The 18,013-nt window shown below is 44.3% G+C and overlaps 1 pseudogene; it reads right to left on the reverse strand.

The window, feature by feature from the left end:
* Window positions 1-297: 297 nt before the first annotated feature.
* The window catches only part of LOC126080700 (phosphatidylinositol 4,5-bisphosphate 3-kinase catalytic subunit beta isoform-like), a 66,069-nt pseudogene continuing 48,353 nt past the window's right edge, over window positions 298-18,013 (reverse strand).

The following is an 18,013-nucleotide window of genomic DNA, read 5'->3' on the forward strand; positions in this document are numbered from 1 at the left end:
ACCCTCCTCACTTAGACAAATAAATCAAGAAGTGAGAGTGGTGTGTCTACCTCCCAACCCGACAGCTGTGATTCAGCCTATGGATCAAGGTGCACTCGCCACCGTCAAGGCGCACCACCTACAGACTATGTTTGCTCAGCAGTAGCTGCAACAGATGGAGGTATGGTAACACTACTCGGTTTCTGGAAGAATTTCAGTGTATCTGAAACATTGCATCTTTCTGGGAGGACAATACGGGAAAATGCATGCAGGGGATTTGGAAAAAATTGCTGAGTTATGTGAACACGCTCCAAGCATTTGATCCGGATAATACAATGGAAGAAATTGGTGGAAAAATGGTCCATGTGAAATGGCAAGAACATTGAACTTAGGACTTGATATCACTGACGCGGAACAGCTCATAGGGGAATTGACTGATCGGGACTTCACGGATTTTGAAGAGAAAACAAATACTGACGAAGAAAGAAATAATGGAGAGAAGTTGTCAAAAATTTTTAGTGGAAGAATTAGCTGAAGTTTTTCTAGACTAATCAGGAACTTCAGTTGTTTGAAAACATGGACCCAAATGCTGATCACTTTGCTAAAGTCCATAGACAGATTTGGAAAGCAGTGAGATATTACCACAAAATATATGAAAGAAAAAAGAAAAGGACCATAGAGACCACTCTCACTAATCTTCTGACTAGAAACACCATGCCCAGTCCCAGGGATAATCCAGAACCTTCCACAGTAATTACCACAGCTGACAAAACACAAATGGTGTCCAACTCTTCTTCATTGTCAGAGTAAATTTTTATAATTTGTGTATTTTTTATGTATGTATTAAAATACATCTGTGAGTTTATATGTAATCTTTTGAACCCCTAAACACAAATAGAGGTTGGATTTGTAAAGATACTGATAATAAAAGTCAGTAATAATTAAAAATAAACTAAAAGAGGAATTCACCTTAGGTCAGAGCCGACATACAACGGAGTTCCTGGAATAGAGCTCAGTTCTAAGTCAGGGAGGACCTGTACTTCAGTGCTGACCCGGAGAAGCAGGTGGAGGCAAAGCTGGAGACCCTTGGCGCTGGGTGGAGACCAGTGTGCTGGTTTGAGAATATCTGCGAGGACTGGTGCTGGATCTGACGTTTGGGGTGGGTGGGAGGGAGGGCAAGCTTGGGGCTCACAGTAGGAGCTGAGCAATGTGTGGGCGGCCCTGTCACTGGAGGCAGAGACCCCTGGGGACACCACCAGCCAGGAGGAGAGGTTTCTCAAGCCTGTGGCTCCTGCTCGGAATCCCGCCCTGCTGCCACACCCACCAAATCACACGAAGCTCCTTGGGGCCCCTGCCTTCCTCTGTGCATGACATCACCTCCCAAGGCACCAAGATACCCAAGGTTTGTGTGGCCAGACTTCCCCTACAGCCTCGCCCGAAATGAGAGGAAACGCTACTGAGGTACAGAAATTTATCAGGCAATTAGACATTGGCAAACAGCCCAGTCCTTGCACTAATACTTAAAAAGCGTGTTTCATATGAATATTTCATGAAAATAATTTAAAAATAAGTCTTTAAATACTGTCAAATTAGCATATTCATATTTTTACAAACACTTAATATTTTTAAAAACATCAATATATTAAAAAGAAACTTTACATTGACATTTACAAAAATACTACAACCCACCTAGAAACCAGTGAACTTCTAAGGTCCTCCCAATAATGGAAACTTGAGGCACTTAGGTGGTGTCAAGCACAATGAATGTATAAAAGAGACCATGCCCGCCCCATGTAGGTTTAGAAAGGAGGGTATCTGGTCTAAGGCAACTCCTGTGCTAGGAAGACGCCCTTGAGCGCTGGTCTGATCCAGGCTTTATGTTTCCAGCCAGTTGCCTTTGTGCTTGACAGATTTGGGAGCATCCTTTTCTAGGCAGTGGGACTATCACAGTGAACACAAGAAACACAATGGAACCAGCATTTTGGTGGAGGCAGAAAGGAAAAACCACGTGCTCCCAGCCTCGGCTCCGATCACATGAACCCACCTGGCATAGTACGCAGGTTCCTACTTAACAGCCCTCCTCTGCCAGCCAGGCACCGCGTCCCCAGGCAGCGCCCGCTTCACTTCACTCTGGCAGAGAGGCACTCAGCTGTGGGAGGAATGATCTCCCATTCAAAGCTCTGGACAGAAGCTATTTACAGAAAGGGGCACAGCCCTGTCTGGGATTCAAGAAGTTTCCAATAGGATGGGGGCTAGCGAAGAAGCCCAGGTCACACTCACTCTCAATACTGGGGAAGGCCACAATCAGTGTACTCTAATTAGGGTGTACCCTAAAAAAAAAAGAAAATTTTTTTTTCTAATTAGGGGTCTCTTCATGCCTGTCTAGGATATCATCAGCAACCAATATATTAATAATATTTTGCAGACACTTTTAACTCCATTTTATGGAGGTAGAAGCTTCCCTCCCTGACCTATTTCTCCACCTGAGGGGCATCTCGTGGCCCTGCTCCATCACATCTCCTGGACTCTCCTCTTCACACAACTTAATCTCATTTTCTTCCAGGCCGATAAACCTCATCAGCTTCTTCCAGTTACTTCCTAAAACCTTGTTCCCAAATTCATAATAAATTCTACTGGTGGCTGAAAAAAAAAAAAAGGATAGAATTGTGTCCCACAAACACGTGTTGTAAACCCTAACCTCTATGCCTGTGGTTACAATCCTGTTTGGAAATAGGCTGCCTTTGTTACGTTAATGAGACAGGATTACCGTAGGGTGCATCTCGAGTGATGTCTTTTGAGATATAAAAGAGGTTAAATAAGCAAGCCAGCAAGCAGACAGAGATGGGGGAAGGGAGCTGTCCAGCCACACTAAGATCGCCCAGGAGCAGAGGCTCAGAAAAGACAAGGACCACCCTCCAGAGCCCACAGAGACGGAAAGCTTTCCCCTAGAACCAGCACCCTGAATTCAGATGTCTAGCCTCCTAGACTGTGAGAAAATAGATTTCTGTTTGTTAAAGCCAGCCACACGTGGTATTTCTGTTATAGCAGCACCAGATAACTAAGACAGAAGAGGTGGTTTACATTTCTGGAAAGAATGCATAGGTCCCAACATCACTCTGCTCCATGGGGGGCATTCCCAGAGATGCCTCCCCCTGCCTGGCCAGGGTGGTCCAGGCACACCACGGCCCAGGATGGGGGTGGTCCCCGGCTTACACGTGGACCACACAGAGCCCAGCCAAGCCCCAAGGCTGCCGGCCTTCCTGGGGGGAAGGTACTGGAGGGTCCTGGGAAAGTTGAAAACCCCAGGGGATACAGCCTGCTGAGGTCCACCCTGCCGTTCCTCTGTCCATCTCTTCTGAGTGAGAGGCCGTCACCAGGTCTGGACTGAGAAGGCCACTGGATCCAGGTCAGGCAGACCAGGGAAAGGATTGGAGACCTGGAGTGCATTGTGTAGTCCTCTGAGCCTCAGGTGTTCTGCTTTGTAGGTCTGTAAAACAGGGTGATCTTGCAGGGATGTCAATGAGGAGGAAATCTAAATGGCACCTGGCACGATCATGTCCTCAGTCAGTCCTTACTTTGTGGCATGACAAAAGCAGCATCAGAGTCACCTGGGAGCCCACTGATCCAGGTCTACACAAGCATTCATGCCACCCTCCTGGAATTTTCTTAAAGACATGCAGGCATTAGAAATCAAAGGAATCCTCAACGTTTTCTTCTGCCCTCAGTGAATGTGAAAAGGGGCTCTCAGGCCGCAGGAACTGGCTGTAGCTTTGTGTGGGCAGATGGTCTCTTTTCTTAGCAACAGATACGAGACCTCAACGCTTGTATCAAACAGGAAACAGTCATTATTTATGAAGAATTCAAATGACTTTCTGTTATGGATTGAATTGTTTCTCACGAAAATGTGTGGAAATCACAGAGCCTTTCTGAAAATAAAGAGAAGAGAAATGAGAGTGTCAAACTGATGCGACCTGGGACAAGGGCTTCTGGGAGAAAAGGGACGTGCCCTTAACTCTCAACAAAGAGAGTGTACCTGCCTTAAGGAAACTGTTGACCCTGGAAAAAGGCTGAATTCCTGGGGAAACAGGAGGGTGGGTTTACCAGCATGCAGGGATAAGCCAGGAGTACCCCAACCCCGACATCCTCAGGGCTCTGCCCCACCTCCCACCAGGACTTCTCCCCCCATCAGGGTTCCTCCCCCTACCAAGAACCACTTCCCACCAGGACCTGTCCCCCTACCAGGACATCACCTACACCAAGACCCACCTCCCACCAGGGCCCCTCCTCCAACTAGGGCCCCACCCAGGCTGAAGCAGCCTCTTCCTGCCCTGTCCCTCTGCCCCAGCCTCCCCCAGTTCAGCAGACCTGAGGTTCAGTTCTTACATCTCTCAGGGAGCAAGAGCCAGGTCTGCAGTCTCAGTACCCCTTGAGTTAGGACATAGCAAAGCTCTGCCTTAAATGACACCCCCCCAAGCACCCCATCTTTCCATGCCCGACCTATGCCCCCAGTGAGGCTGCTGCTCTATTATTCTCCTCAGTCTGGCTGAGATTTACCTCTTCTCTTGCAGTAGTAGCGGTAAAGGCAGCAGGCGAGTACAACGACGAAAAGCACCACAAATACAATGCTCAACCGCGAATCCCAGTTTGCCTTCCCTGGAAGGAGGCAAAACACAGAACAGTGTGACTGAGTTACACATGGCTTTTCTCAGTAGAGTAACATGTCAGCAAGGGAGGTTCCACTCCTGGGAGGGCAGCCATGCCACCACCTGGCCAAAGCATAGCCTCCTGGACAGCCCCTGAGGCAGAGGAAAGACCTCTTTCCTGTGTTACCAGGGGACTCTGGCTCAGTGTGGGGTCCTGCTCAGGTGCTTGGAAGGGGCAGAAGCTTAGTCCCACCCTAATGGTGGCAAGAGGCCCTAGTGTCCAGGGAGTGAGCTCAAGGCTGCAAGACAAGCTCTCGGGCCAGGGGATGCAAATCCTGGAGGGTTACCAAATTACAGGCTTTTCCCTATTCTCAGATTAGACCCTTCCTTCTTTCCCTTTTTGGTGTTAAAGCAGCCTTTACACGTGTTTGTGGGTTATTCACACAGCCACCTGATGTGGACAGTGACAAGGTGATTTTGAAATACGAATGGACGTGCAAAAGGTCCAAGAGCAGCCCAACCAACACTGAGGAAGAGAACAAACTTGGTATCAAGAATAAATCCAGTATCAAGGCCTGTCAGAAATGCAGAACTGGACAAAGGAGAGACAGACAGAGAGACCGCCCCACCCTCACAGGGACAATGGTTTAAGAGAAAGGTGTTGCTGCAGAGCAGGGAGGAGGGAAAGGATTGACCTTTCAACAAATGGTGTGGTCACAGCTGCAGGACCTGTCTACGCACACAGGAAACACATAATGAGCCTTGACCCCCACCTCACACCGTGCACAAAAGCAATTCCACGTTCACCGTACAACTAAATGGGAAAAGTAAAAGAACACAGCTCCTAGCAGTTAATATGAGAAAATATTCACATTTAATTGTACAAGGAGTCTGAACACAGCCAGGAAAAGGGTGACAGACTAGACCACGATAAACTCGGGAACTTTTGTTTAGGAAGCACTGAGCATCGGTTAACGGTGATGAACAATTTGGCAATAGATACATGTGATGGCCGCACATCACGATGAAGGTAATGAGCGTCACGGAATTGTACGTGCACTAAATGTTGCGCCCGTATATGTTGCATTATATGTACTTTTAGCAGAATTAAAAAATTCAGAACTCTGTCCAACAAAAGACTCCATAAAGTGAGTGGGGAGGCAACATGCAGAGGGAAGAGCTGTCTGCAGTACAAAGGCTTGTATCCAAAGTCAATAATTACCAATGTTCACAAACAATTATGAAGTTAATAAAAAAGATACAGACAATGCAATATAAAATGGGCCACAGCCTCGAAAAGCACATGACACAAGAGTAGATGCAGCCTCTCTACACTCCTGGCCATACACCCACCTCTAATCCTTACATCTGAGAGCCTGTGAGACAGGAAGCCGGCACAGCCCAGGGTGTCTCAAGTAATGACTGAGTGAGTGAAAGAAGGAAAGAGGACCAAGTATGAAAGAGAACCCTTTAGGCCTAGTGGAAGCCAGCCAAGCTGCTCCCCTGTCTCAAAGCTGGAACATGAGGCCGGATGACACTGAACTACCATCATCCCAAGGAGGTTGAGCTGTCCTCACGCTGCCTCAACTCAGGGAGCAACAATGGAAAACCACAGCTAACCAGTTGGCATTGAGTCGATTCTCATCATGACCCCTCATGTGTCAGAATAGAACTGTGCTCCATAGGGTTTTCAGTGTCTGGTTTCTTGGAAGTAGATCACCTGGCCTTTCTTCTGAGGCGTGTCTGGGTAGTCTCCTGCCTCCAGCTTTTCTGTTAGTGGCTGAGTGAGTTAACCATCTGCACCACCTAGGGACTCCAAGCAACAGCTAATTCCCAAGGATTTTACTTGCTTTTTAAGACAGTGGTCCACAAACTATGGCCCTTGGGCCAAATCCGGCCCACTGCCTATTTTTGTAAATAAAGCTTTATTGGCACACAGCCACGCCCATTCGTTTACATATTTGTCTCTGGCAGCTTTTGATATGGTAGAGCAGAGTTTGAGTAATTGTGGAGATGTTGTGTCCTGAAACTCCAAAAATAATTGCTTTTCCAGGAAAGGTTAGCTGACCCCCATTGAAGACCCACAATCAGCACCTTACCTTTCTCTTCATCATACACTGTGTCCATCGTAGCATTGGAGGGATGAGGGGTGACTGTGCCTTCAGGATATCTGAGTGGAGAGTGAGGAAGAAGCAGTCCTGAGCATTACTCCCTGCTGGCCTGGCCCCAAGCATCCTCATCACCACCCACAGGTCAGGGCTTGGGAGGAACCTGCTCCAGCTCCCTAGATCTGTGCTCCTCAGACTATAGGTACCCGGCATTTTCTGGGCTACCTGAATAGTGTTCCCCCAAATCATGTCCACCCAGGGCTTCGGAACAAAACCACATCTGGAAATACAGTCTCTGCAGATGCAATTAGTTAAGACCAGGTCACACAGGGTGGGACCTGATCCAGTGACTGTAAGACGAGGGAAAGATGGACACAGAGACACAACACTGACAGAGACAGAGAATGGAGTGACGCGGCCACAAACCAAGGAACACTGAGGATCACCAGCAGCCATTAGGGGCCAGAAGAGGCAAGGAAGGGTCCTCCCCTAGAGCCCTCAGAGGGAATGCGGCCCTGCTGACACTGTGGTTTCAGACTCCTGGCCTCCAGAACTGAGAAAGTACACATTCCTGTCATTTCAGGCCATGTGGTTTGTGGCACTTGGTCTCAGCAGGCCCAGGAGCTAATACAGTGACCGTGGTCCCTCTGTTCCAGTCACAGGATGTGGTCTTGGCCATCCTCTCTGCCTAGAGCTCCTTCCACAGAACTTTCTATGGCTCCCTCCTCTCCTGCACCAGGCCTTCCCAGAGACCATCCCTAACCTGGGCACCTATAATACTCATTCTCTCCATCCCTCACAGACTCTCGCTGCTATGCTGGATGTGGGTTGTACTGACCGTCCTTCTCCACCACTGTGGGCCTTGAGGCTACAATACCACCTGCAGGCCACTGTGGGGCTCAGTGATCACTGGGTGAATGAAAGAATGAATGAATGAACACCAACCCCAGGCCAAAAAATCCAGGTGTGGTGTTTGGTGGGGAAACTGAGTTCGGGGTACTAAGTCACCCAAAGTCAAACAAGCAGTGCATGGAAGAGTGGTGACCACAGCCCAGGCCTGCGTGCACTGATGCCTGGGCTCTGGGGCCCTCCTCCGCCCAGACCCTCCTGAGGCCAGAACCTGTGACACGGGTGGCATATTTCACAGTCCTCAGATTCACAGCAGAATCCTGTCTTGCACTGGCACTGCCGGTTGCTGGTCCTGGTGCAGTTGGCCACCACCTCCTGGTCTGTGTGGAGGGAAAGATGAGGGTCAGTCCCCAGGTAAGGGATCCTGCCCAGGTGCACACTGGGCAATAAGGAGGTAGAGCTATGTTTACGCTCTGTCACAGCACACAGTGTGCCCTCAGCCCCCGCCCCTCTTCAAACACAGGACCAAGAAGAGGCAACAACGAGATGCATTCCCTAAAATCTGGGGTGTTCAAGGAGAAGCCAGTGGGGCCCCTATAGTCTGGGGTATCCTCAGAGAGGCTGATGAGGGCCCCAACAATTCGGGAAGTTGGAGAGGCTGGTGGGAGCCCGTACTATCTGCGGTATCCACAGAGAGGCCAGTGGGGACACCTGTAATCTGGTGTGTCTAGAGGTCAGATGGGGTTGCTGCAATTTGGGGTGTCTGAAGAGGCCAGTGGGAGCCCCTGCAATCTGGGGTATCCACAGACTGGTGGGATTCCTGAAACCTGGAGAGTCTAAGGAGAGATAGATGTGGGCCCATACAATCTGGACTATCCAGGGAGAAATCAATGGGAGCCCCTACAATCTGGGGTATCCAGAGAGGCTGGTGGGAGTCCCTGCAATCTGGGGTGTTCAGGGAGAAATCTATGAGGGTCCTTACAATCCAGGGTGTCTGGAGAGGCTGGTGGGTGCTCCTGAAATCTGGGCTGCAGGGGAGCAGAGTTAACTTCTTAGAAACATCCTCAAATCATTCTTTTCATTTTATTTTCCCAAAAGGAAAAGACCCCCACTGTGATGGTTAAGGAAACCCTGGTGGCGTTGCAGTTAAGACCAGAAGGTTGGCAGTTCGAATCCAGCAGGCTCTCCTTGGAAACCTTGTGGGGCAGTTCTACTCGCTTCTTTAGGGTTGCTATGAGTCAGAATCAACTCAACAGCAACAGGTTTGGGTTGGTGATGGTTAAGATTGTTTGCCAAGTTGCCAGGGCCATGATTCGCAGTGTTTTTGCAGTTGTATAATGTTGTGATTGCTTCCCTGTTGGGATTTGATATGAAATCATACCCTTGATGGGACCCGTTGTGAGTAGCCAATCAGTTGAAAGGGAGTTTCTTTGGGCATGTGGCCTGCATCTGAAAATAAGGGGACATTCTGGCTTTTGCCTGCACTGGATCCTGCAGCTGGCTCCTGTTCATCTGCCCTCCGTTCTTGGGACTTGAGCTAGCAGCCTTGCCTGCAGATCTTGGGATTCGTCAATCTTCACAGCCTGTGAGTGAAAGCCCTGCTCTTCAACCTGCCATTCTTGGGTTCACCGGCCCCTGCGGCTGTGTGAATCCGGAGAGGCCTCTATCCTGATCCACATACTTGGGATGTTCCAGCCTGTCTAATTGCCTGAGCCATTTCCTTGATATAAGCCTCTCTCACTATATATATTTCTACTCCGTCCTATAGGGTCGCTATGAGTCGGAATCGACTCGAGGGCACTGGGCTGGGTTTATATATATATTTATGTGCTTTATTGGTTTTGTTTCTCTAGAGAACCCAGCCTAAGACACACTAGTATATGCTCCTTGTGCGTGAAATACCAAACACAGAGGTGGGCAGGAGGAAGAACCCTGCAGTCTTACCACTCCCAACACCCACGGTAACTACATGGACACCAGCCTTCCAAAAGGCCCTCTACCTGTGTCTGTTTTCATACTCACGCACACCCACAAGCAGACACAGGCAGAATCACAGTGTGTGGCTGGCAACCATCGGAGATACCAAATGTTTAAACAACACTGGCATGACTAGCTTTACATGGCTGCCCCCGCCAGTCCTCTATATTTTTTCTTCCAACAAATTTATCGAACTACACGTGAGCTATAAATAAAAACAAAATGGATCACCCATGCCTGCATCCTGTTTAATACTAAGAGCATCGCCCACACGCCCGCAGGCCCTGGCCTATCACAGCCCTCCCCTCCCCTCATACTTTGCATGTATTCTCTTGATATTTTTGTATATATTCTCATGTAGCCTGGCAACATTATCTGTGAGATCCACTCGTGTTTCTGCAGGGCACTGCGGTCTATTGCCACTGCTGTGCAGGACACCATTGTGTGATTTTACACAATTGTTTAAAATCCACTTCTTGTCAATGAACGTTGGGGTCGTTTCTGGTGTTACTTTATTACAAGCTCATTCATGATGTTAACATAAGCAGCATCTTTTTAAAGAATTACATTTTGAAAAAACACTCTAGGAACTATAGAAAGTCAGATGAACTCTGTATATTCACCTCGTATATAGCAACTTTGCTAACAGTCTTGAAAATCCTAGTAATTCAAAGGCTGATTTTTTAATCATGTATCATCACGATAAAAACAAAATATCTCACCATCTCTCCCTCCCCAAACTGAAACCAAACACTGTGGGATGGATACTCTTCTAGCTCAATGGCTATGCACGTCCATCTGTAATAATTTCCTTTGGAGAAAGTCCTACAGGCCTGGTCAAGGCGTGCAGGTTGAAAAGTTAAAGGAAGGGTGGCCCTGCTCAGCCACACACTTACCCTTCCGGCACTGGGTGCACGGTAGGCAGTAGGTCAAGCCACTGGAGTGGGACGTGTAGGTTTCATCCCCGCACACCTCACACTCTCCAACACCATGGTTCTCGCTGCAGGGTTTCCTGACGTACTGGCCTGTGTAGGAGGGGGACGCAGAGGTAAGCAGGGCCTGGGCAGCCCAGCTCTGATCAGGTAGGACCCCAAACCTGAGGTCTCTGCCTCAATGGGTCTAGAGAATGAGGGGGTCCCAAGGCACCACACCTACCCCTCAGCCGCCAACCCCCATAGAATATTCTGGCTGCAGCCCTGCCTGAGTTTGCAAAAGCCTATTTATCCATCCACCCAACCTTCACTTCCAGTCTTGTAAGTACCCTGGGGCAGACACACCAGATCTCCTTTCCCTACTTTACAGAAGAACAATGGAGCCCTGGGAACAGAAGTTTCTGGTCCAGAGCCCCAGACTCAGTGCTCAGCTGTCAAGGGTTCTGCAAAACTCAGCAACGTGTCTCACATGTACAGTAAATGGTGATGAGGGCTAGCCCTTCCTTCTGCTACCTGTCCAACTGGGTGCATAAAGTGAACGCCCTTGTGCCACCAGAGGAGTGATCACTGAAGCATGCCTGACCCATGCCCACAATGATAAAACAAAACAAATCATAAATAAATAAATACAACACCTCCTAAGTGCCTCTGAGACAGCAGATAGTGTCAAATCACATAAACAAACAAGATGGCTCATCCAAATGACTAAAATAAAGGGGCAGAAAATATTCCTGAGGAAGAGATGGTAATGGAACTTCCTGATAAGGGGTTTAAAAGGTTTATATGTAAAGTCTTCAAAGAGATCAAGAAAACACAGACAAAACCTAGAAGAATTCAGGTAAACAATACAAGAACAACATGACAAATTAAACAAACAATTAGAAATCAACCAAAAACAGCAACTAGAAATCCAAAAGATTAGCAATAAAATATCATAAAAAGATAACTCAATGGAAAGACTTAGAAGTAGAAATGAAACAATGGAAGAAGGAATTAACAAAATAGGAACAAATCCCTTGATATCAATTTGTTTGAGGAACAATTAGAAAAAAGAACAACAAAAAAAATTGAAGAAAACCCTGACAGAAAAAAAATGCCAACCAAGAATTATATACTCAGCAAAATTGTCTCTCAAATATGATGGCAAAATTGGGAAATTCCTAGATAAACATAAGTTAAAGGAATCTGTAAAAACCAGACCTTCCTTACAAGAAACACTAAAGGAAGTCCTTCAGATAGAGAACCAACAACATCAGGCTACAACCTGAGACAACAAGCCATATGACAGCATCACCAAGATGCCAACTCAGATAGAGAAATCTCAAAAGTAAAAAAAATCTACAGAACCAAAAACAGGGAACTAGAGATGTCATCTGAAATGGATGACAACTTCAAAACAAAAAGGGATGAATGCTGTTGTTAAAGAACTTCCATATGGAGAGAAAGTCAAGACTATACCTAAAAAAAAAAGACTGTTTTAAACATAAGATGATAAAAGTAAACCTCACAGTAACCACAAAGAAAATTAACAAACCTACCCACCAAAAGAAAGAAGAAAATAAAAAAGACTCAGTAAACACAAAATCAACAAAAACAAAGGAAATGAAAAAGATAATCCATGAACAAAAAGAACTCATCACAGGAAAGTAAACAGAAAAAAGAAATTGTCAACAATACGCACTCACACACACAAAAAAATCATAATGAAATGACAGCAGTAAATTCATACCTATGGATGATCACACTAACTGTAAATGAGTTAAACGCACCATCAAGAGACAAAGAATGGTAGACTGGGTAAAAAAGCATAACCTATCAATGTGCTGTCCTGTCTACCAGAGACACACCTTAGACACAAAGACATAAACAGGTTAAAAATCAAAAGACACACAAAAATATATCAAGCAGACAGTAAACAAAAAAGAGCAGGAGTGGCAATATTAATCTCTGATAAAATAGACTTTAAATCAAACTCCGTAGTAAAAGACAAAGGAGGACATTATATAATGAGGATATAACCATAATAACTATCCACATACCCAATGGCAGAGCTCCAAATTACATAAAACAAACCCTAACAGAAATGAAAAGAGAAATAGTTCTACATTAAAGTAGGAGAATTTAGCACGTCAGAGCCCCTCCATGCTCTGTCCTATTGGGTCTCTGTGAGTTGCAATCAACTTGAAGGCAACAGGTTTGGTTTTCTGGTTTTCGTTTAAGCCCCAAAACCCAGTGCTGTCAAGTCGATTTCGACTCCTAGCGACCCTATAGGACAGAGTAGAACTGCTCCATAGAGTTTCCAAGGAGCATCTGGTGGATTCAAACTGCCGACCCTTTGGTTAGCAGCTGTAGCATTTAACCACGGCACCACCAGGGTTTCCAGTTTTGGCTTAACACATCACTTTTGATGACAGACAGAACAACTGAAAGAAACTCAACAAAGATACAGAAAATCTAAATAATACAATCAATCAACTTGACCTCACAGACACATACAATACACTCCACCCGGTAAACATTCTTCGCCAACACACATGGATCATTCTCTAGAACAGACCACATCCTAGGCCACAAAGTAAAGCTCAATAAATTAAAAAATATCAAAATAATATAAAGCATCTTCTCAGATTACAATGCTATAAAGTTAGAAATCAATATCAGGAAGAACAAGGGAAAAAAAATCTAATACTTGGAAACTGAACAACGCCATGCTTAAAAATCACTAGGTAACAAACTTAACCAATTCCATTGCTATCGAGTCAATTCCAACTCAGAGAGACTGAAAGAAGAATTTAAAAATGAAATTAAAAAAATACCTAGAATCAAATGAAAATACAACATAATAAACCTTTCGGACACAGCAAAAGTAGTGCTCAGAAGCTAATTTATAGCAATAAATGCACACATCAAAAAAATTTAAAAAAGCCAACACAAAGACCTTAACACTACAACACAAAGAATTAGAAAAACAGCAGCAAAAGAAGCCCATAGCTGCCAGAAGGAAACAATAAAGATTAGAGCAGAAATAAATGAAACGGAAAAATAATTGTAACAATCAACAAGTCCTGAAAGGATCAATAAAATTAACAAACCAACGGCCAAACTGACAATAGAAAAAGAAGAAGATACAAATAACCCAAATAAGAAATCAGATGAATGACATCACGACAGAACCAGCTGAAATAAAAAGGATCATAACAAAATATTATGAAAACTTACACTCCCACAAATTTGGAAACCTAGAGGAAATGGATAAATTCCTAGAAAAACACCATCTACCTAAACTAACACAAACTAAGATTGAAAATCTCAACAGACCCACAAAAAAAGAAGAAATTGGGAGGCGGGGCCAAGATGGCAGAGTAGTCAGACACTTCCGGTCCCTCTTACAACAAAGACCTGAAAAAACAAATGAAGTTATTATATTTCTGCCAAGCTAGGAGCCCTGAACATCAAAGGCAAAGTTAGAAAACTGACTAAGTGGCAGGGGAAGGGAGAGATGGTTCAGAAGCAGAGGGGAGTTTCCAGGCCTGAATTGCCAGGAACTGTCAGGCATTATTCATGGAAGCAACTGTGGTGACGTGGCGGTAGCATTCCAGCCGCAGTTCCCTCAGGAAGAGAGAGCCAGCCTCACAGCCTACTCACACCTCCGGAACCAGAGAAGAATGGCTCTCTCGGCAAAAGCTAAGTACTTGCATATATTGTACTGCACCTCCAGCCCCCAAGCTGGCTTCGGTGGCTGTCAATTTCCCTGGGCCTCAGATAGTGTCTGCTGAGTGTCCTGAGCCATTCTCCCAGGGAAAAGATAATCTTACCTGCTCCACTAAGCTAGAGAGTTCAGGACAGAAGTGGCTCCTGTCCAGGCATAAATGGTCCTTGGACTTTGAATACCTTCCGCCCTGCATGGACCTGTGTGGGCATATTTCAGGAAAAGAGGCCCTTGTTGGCAGACTGCAACTGTTTCAGCCGTGCGGTGGAGAGGTGGGTGTTTGATGTTCCACACTACTTTACCTATTGAACAGGGCCCTCACCTACCAACATCAGGGGCCTAAAGACTGGGGGCTCCACCCACACTGCGCAGCTACCCATGACAGGCGTCCAAGAATAACTGGCACCTCCCAGTCCTTACAACCAAAAGCATTGGGTGCCCATGGTCTGTCTGCAGAACCCACCCACCTGTGTGCTGTAGTGAACAGGGACGCACTTTCCTCACAGACACTCAGGGGATGGTTGTCAGCCCCCTGCCTTGTTCACAGCATGACCCCTGCTGCAACCAGATATCAGTACTACACCAATCACCCCTGCCTCTCTAAGACTGTAGGACATAGGCTGTACCACACACTTGATGACCAACTACCTGGACACTTGAGCTGAATCCATACAAGAAAAGTGAATGGACTCCTAGGCTCATACCAGATAACAGCTCTAGCCATCTGGTGACAGGACGGTGGAGCTTCAAAGGTGAAAATAATCAAGCTAGCTCACTCAAGCAACCTATCTGGGCATATCAAAACAAAACAAAGCAAGAAGCTAGGATATAGTAAGCAAACATAAAGTAAACTAATACAATAACTTATAGATGGCTTGGAGACAACAGTTTATATCAAATCACATAAAGAAGGAGACCATGATCGCTTCAACAAGCTCTCAGAACAAAGAATCGAGGGATCTTTTGGATGCAGGTGCATTCCTAGAATTACCAGATGTAGAATACAAAAGATTAATATACAGAACTTTTCAAGACATCAGGAAGGAGATCAGACAATACGCACCACAAGCCAAGGAACACACAGATAAAGCAGTTGAAGAAATTAAAAAGGTTATTCAAGAACATAATTAAAAATTTAATAAGCTGCAAGAATCCGTAGAGAGACAGCAATCAGAAATTCAGAAATAATATTACAGAATTAGACTACTCAGTAAAAAGTCAGAGGTGCAGAATTGAGAAAGTGGAAAGCAGAATTTGTGAGATTGAAGATAAAACACTTGGCACCAATATATCTGAAGAAAACTCAGATAAAAGAGTTAAAAAAAAAATGAAGAAACCCTAAGAATCATATGGGACTCTATCAAAAGAAATGAACTACAAGTGTTTGGAGTACCAGAATAGGGATGGAAAACAGAAAATACAGAGAGAAGTGTTGAAGATTTGTTGGCAGAAAACTTCCTGTTATCATGATAGATGAGAAGATATCTACCCAAGATGCCCATCTAACTCCACATAAGGTAATCTAAAAACAAAGTCACCAAGACATATTATAATCAAACTTGCCAAAGCCAAATATAGAGAATTTTAAGAGAAGCTACGGATAAACAAAAAGTCACCTACAAAGGAAAGGCAATAAGAATAAACTCAGACTACTCGGCAGAAACCATGCAGGCAAGAAGGCAATGGGATGCCTTAAATAAAGCACTGAAGGAAGAAAATTGCCACCCAAGAATCATCTATCCAGCAAAACCATCTTTCAAATATGAAGGCGAAGTTAGGACTTTCCAGACGAACAGAAGTTTAGGGAATTCTTAAAAACCAAACCAAAACTACAAGAAACACTGGTTAGAAAATCAGTAATATTCAGATATCAACCCAAGCCTAGAACACAGGACAGAGCAACCAGATGTCAACCCAGGCAGGGAAATCACAAAAATAAACCAAGATAGAAGAACGCTCAAAACAGGGAAACAGCGATGGCATTAAGTAAAAGAAGACAACATTAAAACAATGAAGAGGGACTAAGAAATGTAATCATAGAATTTTCATATGGAGAGGAAGACAAGGTGATATAAAGAAATAAAAGTTAGGTTTAAACTTAGAAAAATAGGGGTAAATATTGAGGTAACCACAAAGGAGACTAACAATCCTATTCATCAAAATAAAATATAAGAAAAAAATAGAGACTCAGCAGAAACAAAATGGACAACAACAAATTAGAGAAAAAGACAATATATAAAGATGCACTACCCAGCACAAAAAATTAAGTGGGAAAAAGAAACTGTCAACAACACACAAAAAAAGACATCAAAATGACAGCAGTAAACTCACACCTATCCATTATTACACTGAACATAAATGGACTAAATGCGCCAATAAAGAGACAGAGTGTAGCAGAATGGATAAAAAAACACCATCCGTCTATTTGTTGCCTACAAGAGACACACCTTAGACTTAGAGACACAAATAAACTAAAACTCAAAGGATGGAAGAAAATATATCAAGCAAACAACAATCAAAAAACAGCAGGAGTGGCAATATTAATTTCTGACAAAAAAGAATTCAAAGTTAAGTCCACCACAAAGGATAAGGAAGGACACTACATGATGATTAAAGGGACAATATATCAGGAGGATATAACCATATTAAATATTTATGCACCCAATAACAGGGCTGCAAGACATAAGACAAACTCTAACAGCATTGAAAAGTGAGATAGACAGCTCCACAATTATAGTAGGAGACTTCAACACACCACTTTCGGTGGAGGACAGAACATTCAGAAAGAAACTCAATAAAGACATGGAAGATCTAAATGCCACAATCAACCAACTTGACCTCATAGACATATACAGAACGCTCCACCCAACAGCAGCCAAATATACTTTCTTTCTAGCACACATGAAACAATCTCTAGAACAGAGCACATATTAGGTCGTAAAGCAAGCCTTAGCAGAATCCAAAACATCAAAATATTGTAAAGCATCTTCTCTGACCATAAGGCCATAAAAATGGAAATCAATAACAGAAAAAACAGGGAAAAGAAATCAAACACTTGGAAACTGAACAATACCCTGCTCAAAAACGACTGGGTTATGGAAGACATCAAGGATGGAATAAAGAAATGCAGAGAATCCAATGAGAACGAAAATACTTTCTATCAGAAGCTTTGGGACACAGTGAAAGCAGTGCTCAGAGGTCAATTTTTATCAATAAATGCACACATACAAAAAGAAGGGCCCAAATCAAAGAACTATCCCTGCAACTTGAACAAATAGAAAGAGAGCAACAAAAGAAACCTTTAGGCACGAGAAGAAAGCAAATAACAAAAATTAAAGCAAAATTAAATAAAATAGAGAACAGAAAAACAACTGAAAGAGTTAACAAGACCAAAAACTGGTTCTTTGAAAAAAATTAACAAAATTGATAAACCATTGGCCAAACTGACAAAAGAAAAAAAGGAGAGGAAGTAAATAACCTGAATAAGAAAAGAGAGGGGCGATATCACAACAGACCCAACTGAAATTAAAAGAATCATATCAGATTGCTACAAAAAAATTATACTCTAACAAATCTGAAAACCTAGAAGAACTGGATGAATTTCTAGAAACACACTACCTACCTAAACTAACACAAATAGAGGTAGAACAACTAAATAAACCCATAACAAAACATTGAAAAGGTAATTTTAAAACTCCCAACAAAAAAAACCCTGGCCTGGATGGCTCCACTGCAGAGTTCTACCAAACTTTCAGAGAGGAGTTAACACCACTACTACTAAAGGTATTTCAGAGCATAGAAAAGGATGGAATACTC

Source organism: Elephas maximus, chromosome 7 (genome assembly GCF_024166365.1).
Source record: "Elephas maximus indicus isolate mEleMax1 chromosome 7, mEleMax1 primary haplotype, whole genome shotgun sequence".
Classification (NCBI taxonomy): Eukaryota; Metazoa; Chordata; class Mammalia; order Proboscidea; family Elephantidae; genus Elephas; species Elephas maximus.